Raw genomic sequence first — 20071 nt, 5'->3', positions numbered from 1 at the left:
AAGTATGAATATCTTTGTCTCAATTACTTAGTAGTCTATTTTAGTTTTTTTTTTTGAAGTATTAGAATTTAGAAAATCAAAATATTAAGAATCTTATTCATATACTATTTATGCCTTCCTGTTTTCTTATTCAAAAAAAGTTACATAGAAGCCTTACATAAGCTTTACTTACTAACACTGAGGATCAGGATTCAGCAAGAGTTTGTGGTTAAGAAATGTCACTTTAATGGAAGTGCAGTGGCCCATAGTTTCAAAATCACAAAGTACCCGAGCAGTGGCCCTATGCCTCATTGCCTCAGTAGTTTCCAACAGGTAAAACCTGCCCTAAACACAGAAGCACTTCTTTGGATGCTGGTTGAGGTTCCCCTTTAACAAGCTCAACAATAGAATCCACGTAGAACTCCATTTTAATAAATACTGTTAAGATAGCTGTTTTGGGAATTCCCCTTGTGGCTCAGTGGGTTGAAAACCTTACTAGTATCCATGATGATGCTGGTTTTGATCCCTGGCCTCTCTTGGTGGGTTAAAGGATCCCTGGTTGCCACAAAATGCGGGGTAGACCGTGAGTGCAGCTTGGATCTGGCAATGCTGTGGCAGTGGTATAGGCTAGCAGCTACAGCTCCAATTCGACCGCTGGCCTGGAAACCTCCATATGCCACAGGTGCAGCCCTAAAAAGAGACAGACACACACACACATACACACACACACACACACACACACACACACATTTTGTTATAACTAAGCTACTTTTGTGTTACCCAAAATCTAAAGGCCTTTTCGGAGGTTAGCATTTTGCTCTAAGAAAGGAGACTTAAACTCAAAGCTCTATTCAAACTGCATATCTTTCTGATCTTTCACACCATCCATTTAACTCATACAGGATCATTCACAAAGTAACCCAAAGTTGGTAGTTTTCCTATATATGAAAGTGGTTTGCACAGATGGTCTTTAGGGTCCTTTTCAGAAGCCTATAGGCAGGATATAGGCTCTAATCCATCTTTAAAAAACTGAGTTATAGAGTTCCCGCCGTGGCTCAGTGGTTAACAAATCCGACTAGGAACCATGAGGTTGAGGGTTCGATCCCTGGCCTCACTCAGTGGGCTAAGGATCCTGCGTTGCTGTGAGCTGTGGTGTAGGTGGCAGACAGCAGCTCGGATTCCATATTGCTGTGGCTGTGGCGTAGGCCAGTGGCTACAGCTCCAATTCGGCCCCTAGCCTGGGAACCTCCACATGCTGTGGGTGTGGCCCTAGAAAAAGGCAAAAAAAACCCCCAAAACACTGAGTTATCATTAATATACAATATTATATTAGTTTCAGGAGTACAATCTAGTGATTCAATTTTTTTTTTTTTGGTTTTTTGCCTTTTCTAGGGCCACTCCTACGGCATGTGAAGATTCCCATGCTAGGGGTCCAATCGGAGCTGTAACCACTGGCCTACACCAGAGCCATAGCAACTCGGGATCCAAGCCACGTCTGGGATCTACACCACAGCTCACAGCAACGCCAGATCCTCAACCCACTGAGCGAAGCCAGGGATTGAACCCGCAACCTCATGGTTCCTAGTCGGATTTGTTGACCACTGAGCCACGACGGGAACTCCGATTCAATATTTAAAAAATTTTTATAATTGATTTACAATGTTCTGTCAATTTCTGCTATAGTGATTCAATACTTTTATACAAGATGATCAGCGCAATAGTTCAGTTACTGTCCGTCACAAATTATTATAATGTTTTTGACTATATTCCCTACATGTACATTACATCTCTGACTTATTTTATACCTGAAAGTTTGTACTTCTTGTTCCTCTTCACCTATTTTACTCAGCCCCCTCTCCTCCTCCATTCTGGCAACCACCACCAGTTTTTTTCTCTGTATATCTGAGTCTGCTTCTGTTTTGTTTTGTTTGTTCATTTGCTCTGTTTTTTGTTTTTGTTTTTGTTTTTGTTTTTTGTCTTTTTGCCATTTCTTTGGGCCGCTCCTGCGGCATGTGGAGGTTCCCAGGCTAGGGGTTGAATTGGAGCTGTAGCCACTGGCCTATGCCAGAGCCACAGCAACGTGGGATCTGAGCCACGTCTGCAACCTACACCACAGCTCATGGCAACGCTGGATCCTTAACCCACTGAGCAAGGCCATGGACCGAACCCGCAACCTCATGGTTCCTCGTTGGATTTGTTAACCACTGTGCCACGACGGGAACTCCCTGCTCTGTTTTTTAGATTCTACATATAAATTAAAGCATATGGTATTTGTTTTTCTCTGTCTCGCTTATTTCACTTAGCATAATACCTTCCATGTCTATCCATGTTGCCACAAATGGCAAGGCAAGATTTTATTCTTTTCATGGCTGAGTAATATTCCATTGTATGTATATATACCACATCTTCTTTATCCATTCATCTATTAATGGGCATTTGGGTTGCTCTCATATCTTGACTATTGTAAATAATGCTGCAATGCACATAGGGGTGCATATATCTTTTCAAAATTAATGTTTTCATTTTCTTTGGATAGACACTGAGAAGTAAAATTGCTGGATTGTGTTATAGTCCTGTTTTTAGTTTTTTGAGGCACCTCTATGCTGGTTTTTTTTTTTTTTTTGTATTTTTGCCATTTTCTTGGGTGGCTCTCATGGCATATGGAGGTTCCCAGGCTAGGGGTTGAATCGGAGCTACACCAGAGCCACAGCAACGTGGGATCCGAGCCACGTCTGCAACCTACACCACAGCTCACGGCAACGCCGGATCATTAACCCACTGAGCAAGACCAGGGATCGAACCCGCAACCTCATGGTTCCTAGTTGGATTCGTTAACCACTGCGCCACGACGGGAACTCCTATGCTGTTTTCCATAGTGGCTGTATCAATTTATATTCCTTCCAATAATGCTTAAGGGTTCCCTTTTCTCTATATCCTTACCAACTTTTTGATGATAGTATGGGCTCTGATTCGTCTTAACAGCAGGATGCATAGCACCTGGCACATTGGAGTTCAGTAAATATTCGTTAAACTAATGGATATTTTATGGCTCTATTCTTGTAAAGACAAAAAGCTATATACCTAAATCTCTTACAGATTCTGTGAATCGATAGCCTAAAAGTTTTTGCCCTTTTCTTCCATCTCCAATTTGTAACCCCTCATATCTTTCTAATAACTTAAAAAGTCACAAAATTTTGAAAACCATTTCTTCTTCCTGTATTTCTTTGATAACATTGGAAGCTCCAATTTCCCCCGTAGATTTTATCTCTGTCCAACCTATTTTTCTTTCTTCCTTTCCACCAGCATATTTTCTTTGCTCTTTTTCCTATAGCTCCAATCAATATTCTTGGGTTAATGGTTTATTATGTGCACATAGTCTGAGTTTTTTTCCCAAAATTTCCCTAGGGTAAATTATCTTTTTTTATACATTTTTTAAAAACCTCCTTTTGATGGTTTATTAAAATGTGGCTTTGCTACACAACCATTATATAGTAGAAGTAAGGAATAAAGTATCTTGATCAATTCAGTACTAAATAAGTTCTTCCAATTCACCTAATTGTTTTCTCAATATCTAAATATATGATTATGTACCAATTTTAATTAATTGCTTCTTAATATATCATTTCATTTCCAAGAACCAATCTATTTTTCTTTCATCTTTTGGTTTATATGATCATTGTATTCCATATTATGATATTTTAGGTTCCTGGATTGACCCTCCATTCCTCTTCCTTCTTATTTAACATAGTACATCTTGTTAAAAATAGTTTAATATCCAAAGCAAATAGTGACATGAGATTATTATTATTATTATTTTGCTTTTTAGGGCCACATTGTGGCACATGGAGGTTCCTAGGCTAGCTAGGGGTCAAATAGGGGCTGTAGCTGCTGGACTACACCACACCCATAGCCACGCAGGATTGGAGCTGCGTCTGCAACCTACACCACAGCTCTCGGGCAATGGCAATGCCGGATCCTTAACCCACTGAGCAAGGACAGGGATGGAACCTGTGTCGTAATGGATGCTAGTCAGATTCATTAGCCATTGAGCCACAATGGGAACTCCCAGTGACATGAAATTTTTAAAAAATTAAGTGTAGCTTAAAAGGTTTATTTTATCCATAAATATTAGGCATGGAAATAATCTTGATAGACCTAGAAAATTCTTGAACTTTTTTGATCCAGAATATAAAAATTCCAACAGTTATTTCCATTGTTTACTAAGGAGTGTTTTCTTGTTTCTAACTCAAAATGTACATATGTTAATGTGCAAATTAATTACTGTTTGAATAGGCATTTTCAAATATTTTTTCAAGCCTTAGAGGTTACTTTCAATCTGAATGTCTGCTAAATCATGCCAATTATCTTATGATCACATAAAGAAATTATTGTGACGTCTGAGAGTATTTTCAGATTTTTCACTTGCTTAAAAAAAGAATAAAAGACAAAAAAATCAAATGAAATGTCTTTGCTAGGATTAAGATATTTGATCAACATTAATCTTCTATCATGTATATCCCATGAGGGCCACTATCATCAATGGAAATGCTCAAAATTAAAATGCCCCCCCAATTTGGCAGTCTGCTAAATATATATTCTTTTCTAAGTGCCTATTATGTTCTCAGTATTGCATTAATTATTATAAGTAACATAGAAAAAGTATGATCTCAGCACACCTGGAATTAATAGTGTAATAAGAATTCAATAGTGAAAGCAACATATGTGAAATATTGAGAAAACCATTCAAGATAGGATACATAAGAGATGCTGTGGGAATTTTGAAAAGAATGAGAATGATTGGGCTGAAGCAGTCAGAGAAGGCATCTTTTATGCAATGGGACTTGAGCTAGTCTTTAAAAGATACATAAGACTTGGTAAGGCTAAATGGAAATGAAAGGCATTCCATTCCTGGATAGAAAGCAAAGGGGAGCTTCAGCTGAGTTTCTGGGACTGGGATTCCTTTCCAGGCTTCTACTTCATCTGCAGCATAAGAGCTTCACATTTGCCTGTCCTAAAGGTCTAATGATAACATTAAAAAAAGATTGCTTGAAATCTCATCTATTTAATCTATTTGTTGTGAACAGACTTCTAAATCTTAAACAGATTTCCAAATCTTGTTTTATAATGATTAAACTGCAAATTACAGAAGGTCTTGCTTTTGGGGACAATTGTGAAAGTTACTTTGGATATAGCCCTATTAATCTCCCTGGGAGATTGATTGATTGATTGATTGGTCTTTTTGCTATTTCTTGGGCCGCTCCTGCGGCATATGGAGGTTCCCAGGCTAGGGGTCTAATTGGAGCCATAGCCACCAGCCTACGCCAGAGCCACAGCCACACAGGATCCGAGCCGCATCTGCGACCTACACCACAGCTCACAGCAACCCCGGATCGTTAACCCACTGAGCAAGGCCAGGGATCGAACCCACAACGTCATGGTTCCTAGTCGGATTCGTTAACCACTGCGCCACGACGGGAACTCCCTCCCTGTGATATTTATAGAGCTAATTGGACTACATCACATTTTGTTTGTAGAGGAAAAATGAACATGCCTGTAAATTAATTATAGGGCAAGGTATGTGGGTGTACTGACTCACATACATATCTTGAGTTCCTAACTTTGTGTATCTCAGTTATAAAAGCATTGTTTTGGATGAAATAACCAACCTAAACCTTCATCAAAATGTCTTTCAAATATTGGAGGTTTCCTATGAGAAGGGCCTGGTGAAGATACACTAGAGACACCTCAGAATAAATTGTACATCCCCACATTCATAGGGATTATCCATAACTTTTCATACCACTAGTCAGGCTCCTAAAGAAACAGTCAGGTCTTGCCTATTATTTTCTTTTGGCCATGCCCATGGCATGTGGAAGTTCCTGGGCCAGGGATTGAACCCATGCCATAGCTGCAACCCAAGCCACAGCAGTGACAATGGAAGATCCTTAGCCTGCTGTGCTACAAGAGAACTGCCTAGCCTATTATTTTTGACTGTTTGGTTTTCGAATATGTTAGGCCAGATTTTAGTGAATTTTAAAACGTGTGTAAGAGTGTATATCTGTGTATTTGTGTGTGTGTGTGTGTGTGTGTGTGTGAAAGGGGGGAATTAAGAGGATTTTGAAATACCATAAATATTTGAGTCTGTGTCTACTAAACATGTAAAATGTGACTTTAAAGAGATTGACAGTGTTACAATATGGATGAACTTTGAAAACATTATGCTAAGGGAAAGAAGGCAGTTACAAAAATACCACATATTGTATGATTCTGTTTATCTGAGATGTACAAAAAAGGAAAATCCATAGAGACAGAAAGTAGATTAGTTATTGCCTGAGGCTGGGGTGGGGCGGGCAGATTTGAAGGAAGATGGGGAGTTACTGCTAGAGGGGTTCCCTTTGGAAGCCATGAAAATGTTGTAAAATTAATTTATGGTTGCATAACTCTGTAGATACCACTTAAGCATGTGAATTGCATGGTATTGTGAATTATATCTCAATAAAACCGGTATTAAATAAAAGAGCACAGCAGGTTAAGGATCCACCATTGTGTGTGGTAGCTCAGGTCGCTACTGTGTCACAGGTTCAATCCCTGGCCCGACGCAGTGGGTTAAGTATTCAGCATTATTATGGCTGTGATGTAGGTCACAGCTGCAGCTCAGATTCAATCCCTGGCCTGGGAACTTCCATAGGCTGAAGGTGCAGGTGCGGCCGAGAGAGAAAGAGAGGGAATTAGGCTGCTTAAGCACAGGAAAATCATACTAGTGAGGATATGACAGGTGACAGCAGGAAACAAGTAAGAAAGGATCTATATTGCAAGAGACAAACTAAACTCAGAAATCAAAAGGGCCTTGGAAAATAAAGTCATCTACTTCTTGTTCAGCATGTTCTCTTGTTTATCACTGTCATTGCAAAGGACAAAGTGCTTCAATTTACCAAAGAGATTTAGACATTGCAGAAATGTTTTCGACAAATCAAATAAACCAGAAACAGAACCCGAATAGCAAAAAGCGATATTTTCTTTGATGCTTTTAGAAAGTTTTAAGTAATCATGTGACTATATTGGTTTAGGGATTAAATCATACCAATGTTTTCATAATAAATTGCAGGCAGAAAGATTAGACATTTGGTCTAAATAACCAAGAGTATCCTTAGAAAGTGTCACAGAGGGTTGAGGACAAGAAGTTTCATTTAGAACCAACAAACATCTCTTTGTTAATTCAGAAGCAAGAATGCATCCACTGGTTTGTTTCTTTATCAATATGACAGAGTCACCTGAACAAGTGTGTAAATAGAGTGTAAACCTATCCATTCAGAGAGGGTTCCCTTTGAACCTGCTGTACAGCACAGGGAACTCTACCCAATATTCTGTGATAATCTATATGGGGAAATGATCTGAAAAAGAATGGATAGGTGTCTATGTATAACGATCATGTTGTACAGCAGAAATTATCACAACGTTGTAAATTAACTATACTTCAATAAAACTTAAAAAAAAAAAGAGAAGATTCCCTTTGACATACTGGCACCATTATGGTAAGATATATCTCATTTAGTAGATAGAATGGAGTAGGCCTATAACTAACTAAGCTTCAAACATTTTCTTTTCTTCTTAGGGCCGCACCTGCAGCATATGGAAGTTCCCAGGCGAGGGGCTAAACTGGAGCTGCAGCCACCGGCCTATGCCACAGCCACAGCCACGCCAGATCCCAGCCACATCTGCCATCCACACTGCAGCTTGCAACACCACCAGATCCTTAAAGCACTGAGTGAGGCCAGGGATTGAACCTGCATTTTCATGGATACTAGTTGGGCTCTTAATCTGCTGTGCCATAACAAGAACTCCTACACATTTTTTTTTTTTTAATATTTGGGAGTCTGCTGGAAAGGATATTATGTGAAATGAGATCAGACCCCTAGGAATATTCTAAGTTAGGAGTCAACATCTATAAAGGGCCAGATAGTAAATATTTTTGGCATACAGGCCATATGGTCTCTTGCAACTGCTCATCTATGACAGAAGCAGTCATAGACAATAGGTAAACAAAGGGCCTTGGTGATGAGCCAATAAAACTTTACAAGATCAAGTGGCAACAGGTTGGGCCTAGGGCACTTAGTTTGCTGACTCTGTCTAGGTTTCTATGCTTGCCCCAATATGGACTTGGTGTCTAGATGGAGTTGTGTTCTTAAAGGGGTATATTTATGTTGGTTCACTGCTTAAGGTTTGAAACAGATTAAGATAGAAATTAGCACCCTTTGCTCTTTATAATCTTAGGACTTCACAATCTTTAATACCAACCAACAGATAGATATGGCTATATCCTTTTTATTTTTCACTTTTCAATTTTTTTTGTCTTTTATCTTTTTAAGGGCCACACCTGTGGCATATGAAAGTTTCCAGGCTAGGGGTCGAATCGGAGCTGCAGCTGCCAAGCTACACCAGAGCCACAACAACGCAGGATCCAAGCTGCATCTGCGACCTACACCACAGCTTACGGCAACACTGGATCCTTAACCCACTGAGCGAGGCCAGGGATTGTACCCGCGTCCTCATGGATACTAGTTGGGTTGTTAACCACTGAGCCATGACGGGAACTCCCACTTTTCAAATTTGAATGTGGGAGTTCCCACCGTGGCCCAGTGGGTTAAGAATCTGACTGCAGCAGCTAGGGTTGCTGTGGAGATGCGGGTTTCAATCTCTGGCCCTGTGGGGTGGGTTAAAGGATCTGGCGTTGCTGCAGCTGTGGCATAGGTCACAGCTACAGCTCAGATTCCATCCCTGGCCTTGGAACTTCCATATGCCATGGTGCTGCCATAGGAAAAAAAAATAATAATCACAATGGCAGAATGCCACAGAAGGGAAAAAATGACAACTAAAACTATCTCTTACGAATTTCTATGTGGGTGAACTTGTACTAGGAACTTTATGTATCTTATCTCATTTAAGGCTATTAACTATTCCATGAATGAAAGGTTATTATCCCCATTTTCAAATGAGAAAACTAAGGCTTGTAGAATTAGTAACTTTTGCTGAAGATCATTTGGCTTGTAATGTAGATGCTGGGAGGTGCAAGCATGGGGGGGGGGAGATAATGCATCTCATATCTGACTCCACAGCTTGTGAATAAAACCATAGGATCTTACATGAAATATTCACCATATTGTATACTAAGAAATAAAGCATGGGAACACAGCTGATGATTTTACCTTTCTTCTTAATTCCATGCAAAATTGCTTAGCCCACTAGTGGAAAACCTTGTTGCTAACAGGCATGTTTATTAAAGCTATGCCTAATCTAATGTTAGCTTTGTATAGTAGTATGTATTTATTTTTATAATTCTTTTTTTTTCTTCAGGCCCGTACTTGCGGCATATGGAGGTTCCCAGGCTAGGGGTCTAATCGGAGCTACAGCCGCTGGCCTACACCACAGCCACAGCCACGCCAGATCCGAGCCGCATCTGTGACCTACATCACAGCTCACGGCAACGCCAGATCCTCAACCCACTGAGCTAGGCCAGGGATCAAACCTGCAACCTCCTGGTTCCTAGTCTGATTTGTTTCTGCTGAGCCACAACAGGAACTCCTATTTTTATTTGTTTATTTTTATTTTTTTAATTTTTTGTCTTTTCTAGGGCCACGCCCGCGGCATATGGAGGTTCCTGGCTAGGGGTCTAATCAGAGCTGTAGCCCACGGCCTGTGCCAGAGCCACAGCAATGCGGGATCAGAGCCGCGTCTGTGACCTACACCACAGCTCACAGCAACACCGGATCCTTAATCCACTGAGCAAGGCCAGGGATTGAACCCGCAACTTCATGGTTCCTAGTCAGGTTCGTTAACCACTGAGCCACAACGGGAACTGGAACTCCAATTTTTATAATTCTATACATGGTGCAAATGCCACGCTCAACTTTGAAGAGTAATTCAGTGGATCCATGTAATAGAAATTTATATATCGATGGCAGCAGGAAGAATATAATTCTATTTTCCTCTTTAGCAATATTTTAGGTGATATCCAGGATTAATAACATATATGTTTTAATACTATGACGACTGGAACCAAAGGGTGTTTTATTGTCAGGCTATATTCTATAGGATATTAAAATATAGGATAATTTCAATGAAAAGCTTAGTCAAGCTATTTTTTTGTTACAAAAAAAAAAAAAAAAAAACTAACAGAGTTTCAGTGTATCCTCTAGCCAGGACATAGACAAAGGCCTAATTTATCAAAATTTCCAGAAAATGCACTATTATAGCTCAACTTGTCCTATCTGATGAACTTCAAATTACAGGTCACATTGTGTATGAGGGGGGAGGTAGTTTTTAACAAATTATATTCTAAAAATAAATGTGTTGGTGACAAAACATCTTTAGCATATGGCTGACATTTTCCTCAATTTTGTTTAATATATGATCTCCTGAAGCATCAAGTTTTAAAACTAAAATAGTTTGATAATGAAAATCGTAGAATTTTTGTATTAGAAGGAACATCATAGACCATACCCCTTACTTTACCAATTAGTAAGAGAGGCCCATAGTAGCAAAGCGACTTGCCATAATCTTTTGGTTCTTTCAAAGTCCTTTTATAGTTACCTTACTAGGTGGCATTTTGAGGATTATAATCTTTCTATGTAATTCAATTTTAGGTAGGGATTTGCAAATATGCTAGATAATGATGCATTCCAGTGACCTTGCCTTAACTCAGGCCATGTAGCAGAATAGAGTCTCTTTTAGCTGTCAATTTCCTGGAGAAGGGACATCAACAGTAAGGTACTGGTTGAGGTCAAACAGCAGGTAGGGTGTAAGTGGGTCTCCAAAGCCCTCCCCTTACAGAGCAAAAGTAGGGCTGGGACTGACCAAGATGAGGAACACTGTCGATCAAAGAAATGCAAAATCCAGGTTTTAAGGACCTAATGCAATATGAGGGCTTGACAAGGAAGCAAGGGAAGGCAAGGAAAAAACTGATGGCTCCGTGTAGAAATGTTTTGCTGCTTTCGAGACAGTGCCCCCTACAGGTGACACGAGGCAAAGATCTCTTACTCGGATTGCTCTTTAAGTCAGCTGGCTAATTAATTACTCTGATTCTAAGAGACATGAAAATCATGACATTATTCTTGGGGAAGCTGGAGTAAATTATTCACAGCAGAAGGAACAATTACATGTCTGCAAGGAGGTCACTTGGCAGGTCATTCTGCCCCTCAAAAAAAGGACTTCACCTACTTTGCCTCTTTAATTCTCATTTCTCCCTTAGCTCATTGTTGAGTATACAAAAGTCCTTCTCGTCTGTTAAAGGAGAGTAAACCTTTTCTCTTTATCAAATGTGACAAACAGATTGTAGCCTTATTTATCCTTTCCAGTTTCTTTGTTACCTTGATTGATGCAGGTACTGCTCATTAAAATGACAATCTTTCTGGGTCAGTGTCAGTTTCAACTTAGAGCAGAAAACCCATCAAGGAGAGAGGCATAAGTAATACATTGCACAGGGTTGGCAATACTTCTTTTTTTAAGATTTTTATTTTTCCCAGTATAGTTGATTTACAGTGTTCTGTCAATTTCTACTGAACAGCAAAATGACCCAGTCATACATACATATATATATATATTCTTTTCCTCACATTATCCTCTATCATGTTCCATCACAAGTGACCCTGTGCTATACAGCAGGATCTCATTGCTTATCCACTCTAAATGCAATTGTTTGCATCTACTAACCCCCAACTCCCAGTCCATCCCACTCTCTCCCCCTTCCCCTTGGCAACCACAAGTCTGTTCTCCAAGTCCATGAGTTTCTTTTCTGCAGAAAGGTTCATTTGTGCCATATATTAGATTCCAGATATAAGTGATAGCATATGGTATTTGTCTTTTTCTTTCTGACTTACTTCACTTAATATGAGAGTCTCTAGTTCCATCCATGTTGCTGCAAATGGCATTATTGTCTTCTTTTTATGGCTGAGTAGTATTCCATTGTGTATATGTACCACATCTTCTTAATCCATTCATCTGTCAATGGACATTTAGGTTGTTTCCATGTCTTGGCTATTGGGAATAGTGCTGCAATGAACATATGGGTGCATGTATCTTTTTCAAGGAGAGTTTTGTCCAGATATATGCCACAGGAGTGGGATTGCTGGGTCATATGGTAGTTCTATATTTAGTTTTCTGAGGTACCTCCATACTGTTTTCCATAGTGGTTGTACCAATTTACATTCCCACCAACAGTGGAGGAGGGTTCTCTTTTCTTCACATCCTCTCCAGCATTTGTTATTGATTTGTTTATGATGGCCATTCTGGCTGGTGTGTAGTTTTGATTTGCATTTCTCTAATAATTAGTGATGTTGAGCATTTTTTCAGGTGTCTGTATATCTTCTTTGGAGAAATGTCTATTCAGGTCTTCTGACCCCTTTTCAATTGGGTTGTTGGTTTTTTTGTTGTTGTTGAGTTGTATAAGTTGTTTGCATCTTTTAGAGATTAAGCCCTTGTCAGTTGTATCATGTGAAACTATTTTCGCCCATTCCGTAGCTTGTCTTTTTGTGTTTTTTTTTTTTATGGTTTCTTTTGCTGTACAAAGGGTTGGCAATACTTCTTTAAACCCAGATATGAATACCGGCCTCTCCTACCTCCTTAGGGACATATGATTATGTGTTGGAACTCTCCAGATGCACAGAACGGATGGATGTGCCAGAGCAGAACCAGTTGTCCAGTAGCCTTTCTTCTTTAAAATTTATCTTGGAATATTTAAAATAGTAACATATGTCATTCTTTTTACCAGAAGTCATTCAGAACATTAAGTCTTTCCTCCATCTTATAATACATTTTGAATTAAATATAAATTTTTCAAAAATGAATCAATACTTCCATTAGTATTTATATCAACCCATTTTTCTTTGTGGAGGAAAGAAAATCCTCTGAAGGTTTGGAACCTCTCAGCCTCCAACATGCAGGTCAGAAAACTGGGCTAACTGAATGCTTACCGGTTAGCACTACATTTTTTTCCAAATGTCTCATGGTATTTTATAGATAATTAGAAATACCAATTCAGTTTCTAAAAGGGAAATTGATACATAAATTATAAAAATGTATATGACATGTGTGAAAGTATTATCTAAATCCAGAAAATGCATAACCATTAGTAGGTTTTTATTTTCAATTGCTTAGAGTTATGTAAAATGAAAGCACAATGCTCAGAGCTAATTTCTGTGTTTTCAGTTATACCTGTTAAAAGCCATTAAATTAATTATAATGCTTTGGTGTTTCATGGAAGCTAAATATTTGCTTAAACATTAACATCTACAAATTTAAGACCAACATTTTAAATCTAAGTACAGGGGACAGTTCTTTTCCAAGATCATTAAGATAGGTTTTTTCAATTACTGCCCTGAAAGCTTAATCGAAATCCCATGAAACTGGTGCTTTGCAGCTCTCAACAATTCAATCTTCATTGCAAAACACTTTCTTTTGTAACACTACTTAATACATTAACAGTTCATTTAATGAGACTTGAGAAATGAATTTTCAAGGTGTATGCAGTATTTGGCATTTTTTTTGGAAAATGAAAACATGAAATTACATAAATGCAACATAGTTATGATGCAAGATGAAGGTGTTGTTTTTGTTTTTTGGTTTCAGTTTTGATTTTTTTTGTTTGTTTTTTGCTTTTTTTTTGGCTGTGCCCATGGCATGTGGAAGTTCCTAGGACAGGAGTCTGCACCCTATACCACAGCAGCAGCCTCAGCCACAGCAGTGACAATGCCAGGTCCTTAACTGCCAGGCCATCAGGGAACTTCAAGGCTGTCATTTTTTTTTTTTTTTTTTGGTCTTTTTGCCATTTCTTGGGCCACTCCTGTGGCATATGGAGGTTCCCAGGCTAGGGGTCGAATCGGAGCTGTAGCCACCAGCCTATGCCAGAGCCACAACAACACGGGATCCGAGCCGCGTCTGCAACTTACACCACAGCTCACGGCAACGCCGGATCCTTCACCCACTGAGCAAGGCCAGGGATCGAACCCACAACCTCATGGTTCCTAGTCGGGTTCGTTAACCACTGAGCTACGACGGGAACTCCAAGCTGTCATTTTTATTTGGTACTCTTCTCCATATTTGCTTCAGACAGCTGTTTCCTTATCCTTGGTTGGGTTTGGGCATATTGTCTGGAAAGCTGGGTGATAAATATTCACGTTTTAAAATGTAATTGCAAGTAAAAAATGGTTGCATTGAGAATCAATTTTAATTCCTTTTTGGTATATTTTCCCACTCAACATTGTGGGGTCATAAGTTTCTAAAAACTTTAAAAAGTTATTATTGTACCTGTTCCAGGATTTTCTTGAAAAGGCACAAAAAGGAATTATTTTTCCTTTTCTAAAATTGAATGCAAATGTAAACCTTAACATGCAAATTAGTGAAACATTCCACAGATTGTCTGCTGCCACTTCCCACCCTACCCACACATTCCCTCATATTCTAGCCAAACCAGCTATTTCATCATTTCCCAAATATGCTTATATACCTATATAATTCAGTTTTGGCAGTGGAATAGAAAACATGTGTATTTAGGAGAGAGTCAGAACTTGGCTTGGATCTGTCTCTTGCTATCTGTGTGGCTTTGGGGAAGTCATTTAGTCTCTGTATGCCTTGGTATCCTCATATGAAAATTCAGAGAATTAGCACTTCAGCATCGTGCCAGGTATACAGCATGGGCTCAGTTAACTGGTACTGAATGATCAAATATATATAAGTATTAATAAATAGTACCTCTGTCATTTACCCTCTATCTCTCTGTGAGGTCTGCTTTCAAGTTCCCTTTTAACCTAGCAGATCCCTAACCATCCTTCAAGTCCTACATCCAGTGACATGTCTTTGGAGATAAGTTCTCCAGCCCCTTCAAGGAAGAGCTAAGATTCTATCTCTGCATTCTCATAACATCTTATACTTAGCTCTCAGAGCACCATGCTGTATAGGGAGCTCTTTAAGGGCAGTGATTCCACCTTATTTGGCTCTGTGTCCCTATTTTCTAAGCAGGTTATTAGAGTAAATAAATGTTTGATGAAAGATGGAGACTGGGTTGTCTGCCAGAGTTTTTACTAGAATGTGAGATTAGACTAAACTTTTGAATTCACTTATTCCCCCCTTCCCCACTAGACCATGAAATCTAAGGGAAAGCCCCTTTCTTTGTATTTGCAGCGCCAACACAGTGTCTGGCTCAATAAATGTCTGTTGAATTAAGGTAGGCAACAATCTGTCTTTGGGGCTTTCACCCATTTTTTTTCTATTATTTGAGTAACTCTTCCCTTCACCCCAGGATCCCTCTCTATAATTCCTTGTGTGCTTTCAGTCTCTTCTTTCTTTCACTAAGTACCAAATGATAGGTTTGAATTAGATAAATTTATCTCTGATGGTGTATTATTAGCTAACTCCTTGCCATCTCTCCCAATAAACCCCTCAATCCAGCTATAATATAAATGTCCTGGCGAATAGCAGTATATCAGGCTTCAAGACAGTCTGTTTCAGAGTTCCCGTTATGGCTCAGCAGATACAAATCTGACTAGCATCCATGAGGATGCAGGTTCAATCCCTGGCCTTGCTCAGTGGGTTAAGGATCTGGTGTTGCTGTGAGTTTTGGTGTAGGTTGCAGACCCAGCTTGGATCTGGTATTGCTGTGGCTGTAGCAAAAAAAGACAGCCTGTTTCGAGGGGACAGGGGAGGGGAGATTGGATGCATAGTCCTTAAAATATCTTTCAAATTACACTGCATATGGATACCCAGTGTGTTGTCTGGTATGTCTAACCCTGGGCTGAGGTGTGATAAATTAGACAAATCCCTGTTTTGAACCTGAACTTTTAAATATGGAGAATTAAACTCTCCATGTCTAATTCCCAGTTTTGAGATTGGGAATGCTTAAGTAGTGACTGCCTATGGACCCGGGAGGAAAATCTTGACTCTAACTCCCTTCCAGATTACCTGAAGTGACTCCCACTTTAGTTGCACCTGCCAAGCAACCAAGAAGGGACCATTTTCCATGCTGATTTTAGTACGAAGAAATTTGGGCTCTAGTTGGGTATTCAGCTAGTAAGTGGTGTACCAGAATTATCTCTGTCCTGTCAGTCTATCAAGCATGATACATACAAAATTCATATGGATGTCAAAGATTCTTTAGTATTTTCTCCTGCGAAGTTGGTCTTTGATGGGGTGGGTCAGGTATCCCAGCCTGTGTTATCTTCCTTTGCAGTTTTTTTTTTTTTTTTTTTTTTTTTTTTGTCTTTTTGCCTTTTCTAGGGCCACTCCTGCACCATATGGAGGTTCCCAGGCTAGGGGTCCAATAGGAGCTGTAGCCACCGGCCTACACTAGAGCCACAGCAACACGGGATCTGGGCTGCGTCTGCGACCCACACCACAGCTCACGGCAATGCCAGATCCTTAACCCACTGAGCAAGGTCAGGGATCAAACCCACAACCTCATGGTTCCTAGTTGGATTCGTTAACCACTGCACCACGATGGGAACTCCTTCAGTCTTTTAATTACCAGAATTAACCCATACTCAACCATCCAATTGTCAAGGAAGGAATACAAGATTTCTCTTATGATTACCATTTAAAATTCTCAAAGGAAAGTGTTTCTTGTTAAAAAAAAAAAACACTCCTAAATATTAATGGTGTTATGTTGGTCAACTGGTGTACCGGATTGTTCAAGAAGAAATGTTTTTGTCTAAGAGTCCTAAGTTAGAATAGTTAGACAAGGATCGTTAGTAAAAATTCCCTTCTGCTTTATCCTGATAATTGTTTTATCTTCCTTCAGACATCTGTTCCCAGAGATTGTTGCCTTAAGTTCATATCCCCCTCTTTCAATTAGGGAGACAGATAAGCAGTTGTCTTAGAATATAAGGTCACTGGCATTCCATAAATGAATTCCAGTGCTGCTACAGAAACAAGTGGTGAATGTTCTCTGTCACTTGCAAACTATAAATTAATTAAGTTGACAACGTTTCCTTTTTTATGCTATGCTTTCAGAGGGACTTTTGAAATACCATTTGTTGCATTTTCTGATTATAAAAGTAACATATGGTCATTGCAGAGAATGGATAGTATAGAAAAGTACTAAGAGGAGAATTAAAACCTCAACACTCAGATGACAGCTGTTAGCATTTTGATGTAGTTATTTACAGTTTTTTAATGTCTATATAAATTATATTAAAAGAAAACTAGGATCATATTATATCCATAATGCTACATCTTGGCTTTTTTCTTTTCTTTTTTGCTTTTTAGCGCCTCACCGTGGCATATGGAGGTTCCCAGGCTAGGGGTCGAATTGGAGCTGCAGCTGCCAGCCGATGCCACAGACACAGCAACATCAGATCCGAGCTGCATCTGCGACCTACACTACAGCTCATGGCAACATCAGATCCTTAACCTACTGAGCAAGGCCAGGGATTGAACCCTCAACTTGATGGTTCCTAGTCAGATTCGCTTCCTCTGTGCCACAACAGGAACTCCTATCTTGGCTTTTTAAAGTGTCCTGACATCTGAATCATTTTCAAGAATCATTAAGGAGTCCCCGTCGTGGCTCAGTGGTTAACGAATCCGACTAGGAACCATGAAGTTGCGGGTTCGATCCCTGGCCTCACTCAGTGGGTTAAGGATCCAGCGTTTCCATGAACTGTCATGTAGGTTGCCGATGTGGTTTAGATCCCGTGTTGCTGTGGCTGTGGCGTAGGCTGGCGGCAAAAGCTCCGATAGGACCTCTAGCCTGGGAACCTCCACATGCTGCAGGTGTGGCCCTAGAAAAGACAAGAAAAAAAAAAAAGAATCATTAAGTATATGAAAATATCAGTTTAAATTGTTATATAACATTTTGTCATGTGAATATACCATGGTCTATTTATTAAAAATAACATGCTTTTATTTTTGGGCATTCAGTTTGATTCCAATTTTTCCACTTTAATAATTCTGTAATCTTTGTCTGAATTTCTGATTGTTTCATTTGACTAGAATCCTACAAAGGGACTTACTGGGTCTCAGTGTGTGATTTTTTTTTTCAAAAACCATTCATGATAAGAATTTGTAAAGTATCTTAGGGAGTTCCCTGCTTGCCTAGCTGTTAAGGATTTAGCAGTTGTCAATGCTGTGGTTTGGGTTTGATCCCTGGCCTGGGAACTTCCACATGCCAGGGACGTGGCCAGAAAAAAGTAGTATCTTAAAGAAAGTTTGTACCAGCAGTGTTTGAGTGTGCCTGTCTATTTCACTGAACTCTCTCCCAAATAATCATTTAAAAGTTCTTAATTTGATCGACAAAAATAGTAAATATCACTGGTATTTTAAAATAGTGAACATCTACAGAATATATCCATTATGTTCTTGACTTTGTCTCATGTACATATTTATCTCCTTTCTTGTCCTTTACCCATTTTCCTTTTTGATTTCTGTGAACTTTAAAAATATTTGAAATCGGAATTCCCATTGTGGCACAGTGGAAATGAATCTGACTAGTATCCATGAGGACACAGGTTCGATCCCTGGCCTTGCTCAGTGGGTTAAGGATCTGGTGTTGCTGTGAGCTGTGGTGTAGGTCGCAGATGCAGCTCGGATCTGATGTTGCTCTGCCTGTGGCGTTGGCTGGCAGCTGCAGCTCCAGTTTGACCCCTAGCCTGAGAACTTCTATATGCCATGGGTACAGCCCTAGAAACCAAAAAAAAAAAAAAAAAAAAAAAAAAATCGAAATCAATCATTCCTTTTTTATATTTGTTGAAAATATTCTCTCAGTTTGTGGCTTGTCTTTTAGGTTTTCTTACTTAGTAATGGCTTTTGAGCCTTAAGTTTTTCCATTTTTGTATAGTCCAAATCTATTGATTTTTTTTCCATTTGCAATTTCTTCCATGCTTGAAGATTCCATTCTTATTCAGTAGAGTTTACTGTTAGTTTTAATTAGTTAGACATAATTTTGAAAGCAATGGATTTGTTCTACATGGCTGCAAATATAGCTATAGCTGCATGTTGTTGATTTGAAATATTTTATAGACAGATTTGGAAGTTTTAGTTGCAAAAGTAGGAGCAGCTGTAATTCCTTTTAAACAGGACCATGTATAGAAAGAGTGACTCTTAAGAAGTCTTGAAAAAAGGACTTGAAATGTTGACATTTTATTGCAGGGAACAACTGTGTTGATTGAATGTTCCACATTATTCACTTCACATTGTGTTAAGAGCTCCGTAACTCAAGGCAACACAACACTCAAACTGAAGAATCCCCCAGCAGTTTTCACTTTGAGGATTATCTGATTGTAGCCTTATTTCAGAATAGTTAAAATGACATTTCTCAAGGGGTGGTCTTTGGACTCCATTCTATCATAATCACTTAGAGTAAAGTGTTAAAATGGAAATTCCTGTCCTCCCTTCAGACATACGAAATCACATCCCTTGGGGTGGAGGCCTCAGAAGCCACATTTTAACAAGCATCCCAATGATTCTGGTGCACTGAAAAGCTTAAGAATCTCTGGGCCAGAGAGGAAAATTGGTTTAAGAAGTGGGACCCACAGAGGCAAAAAAACCAAAAAGCAGGCATTTGAGAACTTTAAGTCAAAGATAGATCTGGAACTAATACATCAGCCAAAAGGCAGAAAGGGTAGTCAGAATGCAACAGGGCATAGATGAAAGAGCACTGGCCAGAAAATCAGAAAAAGGAGCTCTGCTACTTAATATCCTTGTGTCCTAGGGTGAGTCACAACTCTTCGGGCTTCCTATCCTTACAACTGGGATAAGAAATACATGTGTCCAAGCATACAGGATTGTAATGGCCAAGTGAAATAACAAATGTAATAAGGCTTTATAAAGTTCATAGGTTTTACTGTTAATAATAGAATCAAAAGAAGTGCTGGTGGTGGGCAGCATCTGGAAGATGTGGCACCAGGTACCAGCAACTCATTAGAGTCATTAGTGTTCAAGGTCAAGAAATCCAGTCCCTGAAGGACTTGAAGTTGAGGGCAGGGATGTGGGGAGAGGGAGGAGGCAGGACGACATTTGAAGGGCTATAGTAGAAGGAGCACAAATGATTGCAGACCTACATTAGAGAAGGAGCAAAGCTGTAAGGCTTTTTCAGTGGTCTGAGTCTCACTGA

This window comes from Sus scrofa, chromosome X (assembly GCF_000003025.6).
Source record: "Sus scrofa isolate TJ Tabasco breed Duroc chromosome X, Sscrofa11.1, whole genome shotgun sequence".
NCBI lineage: Eukaryota > Metazoa > Chordata > Mammalia > Artiodactyla > Suidae > Sus > Sus scrofa.
The sequence above is the reverse complement of the archived record's forward strand: the minus strand, read 5'-3'. Positions refer to the sequence as shown.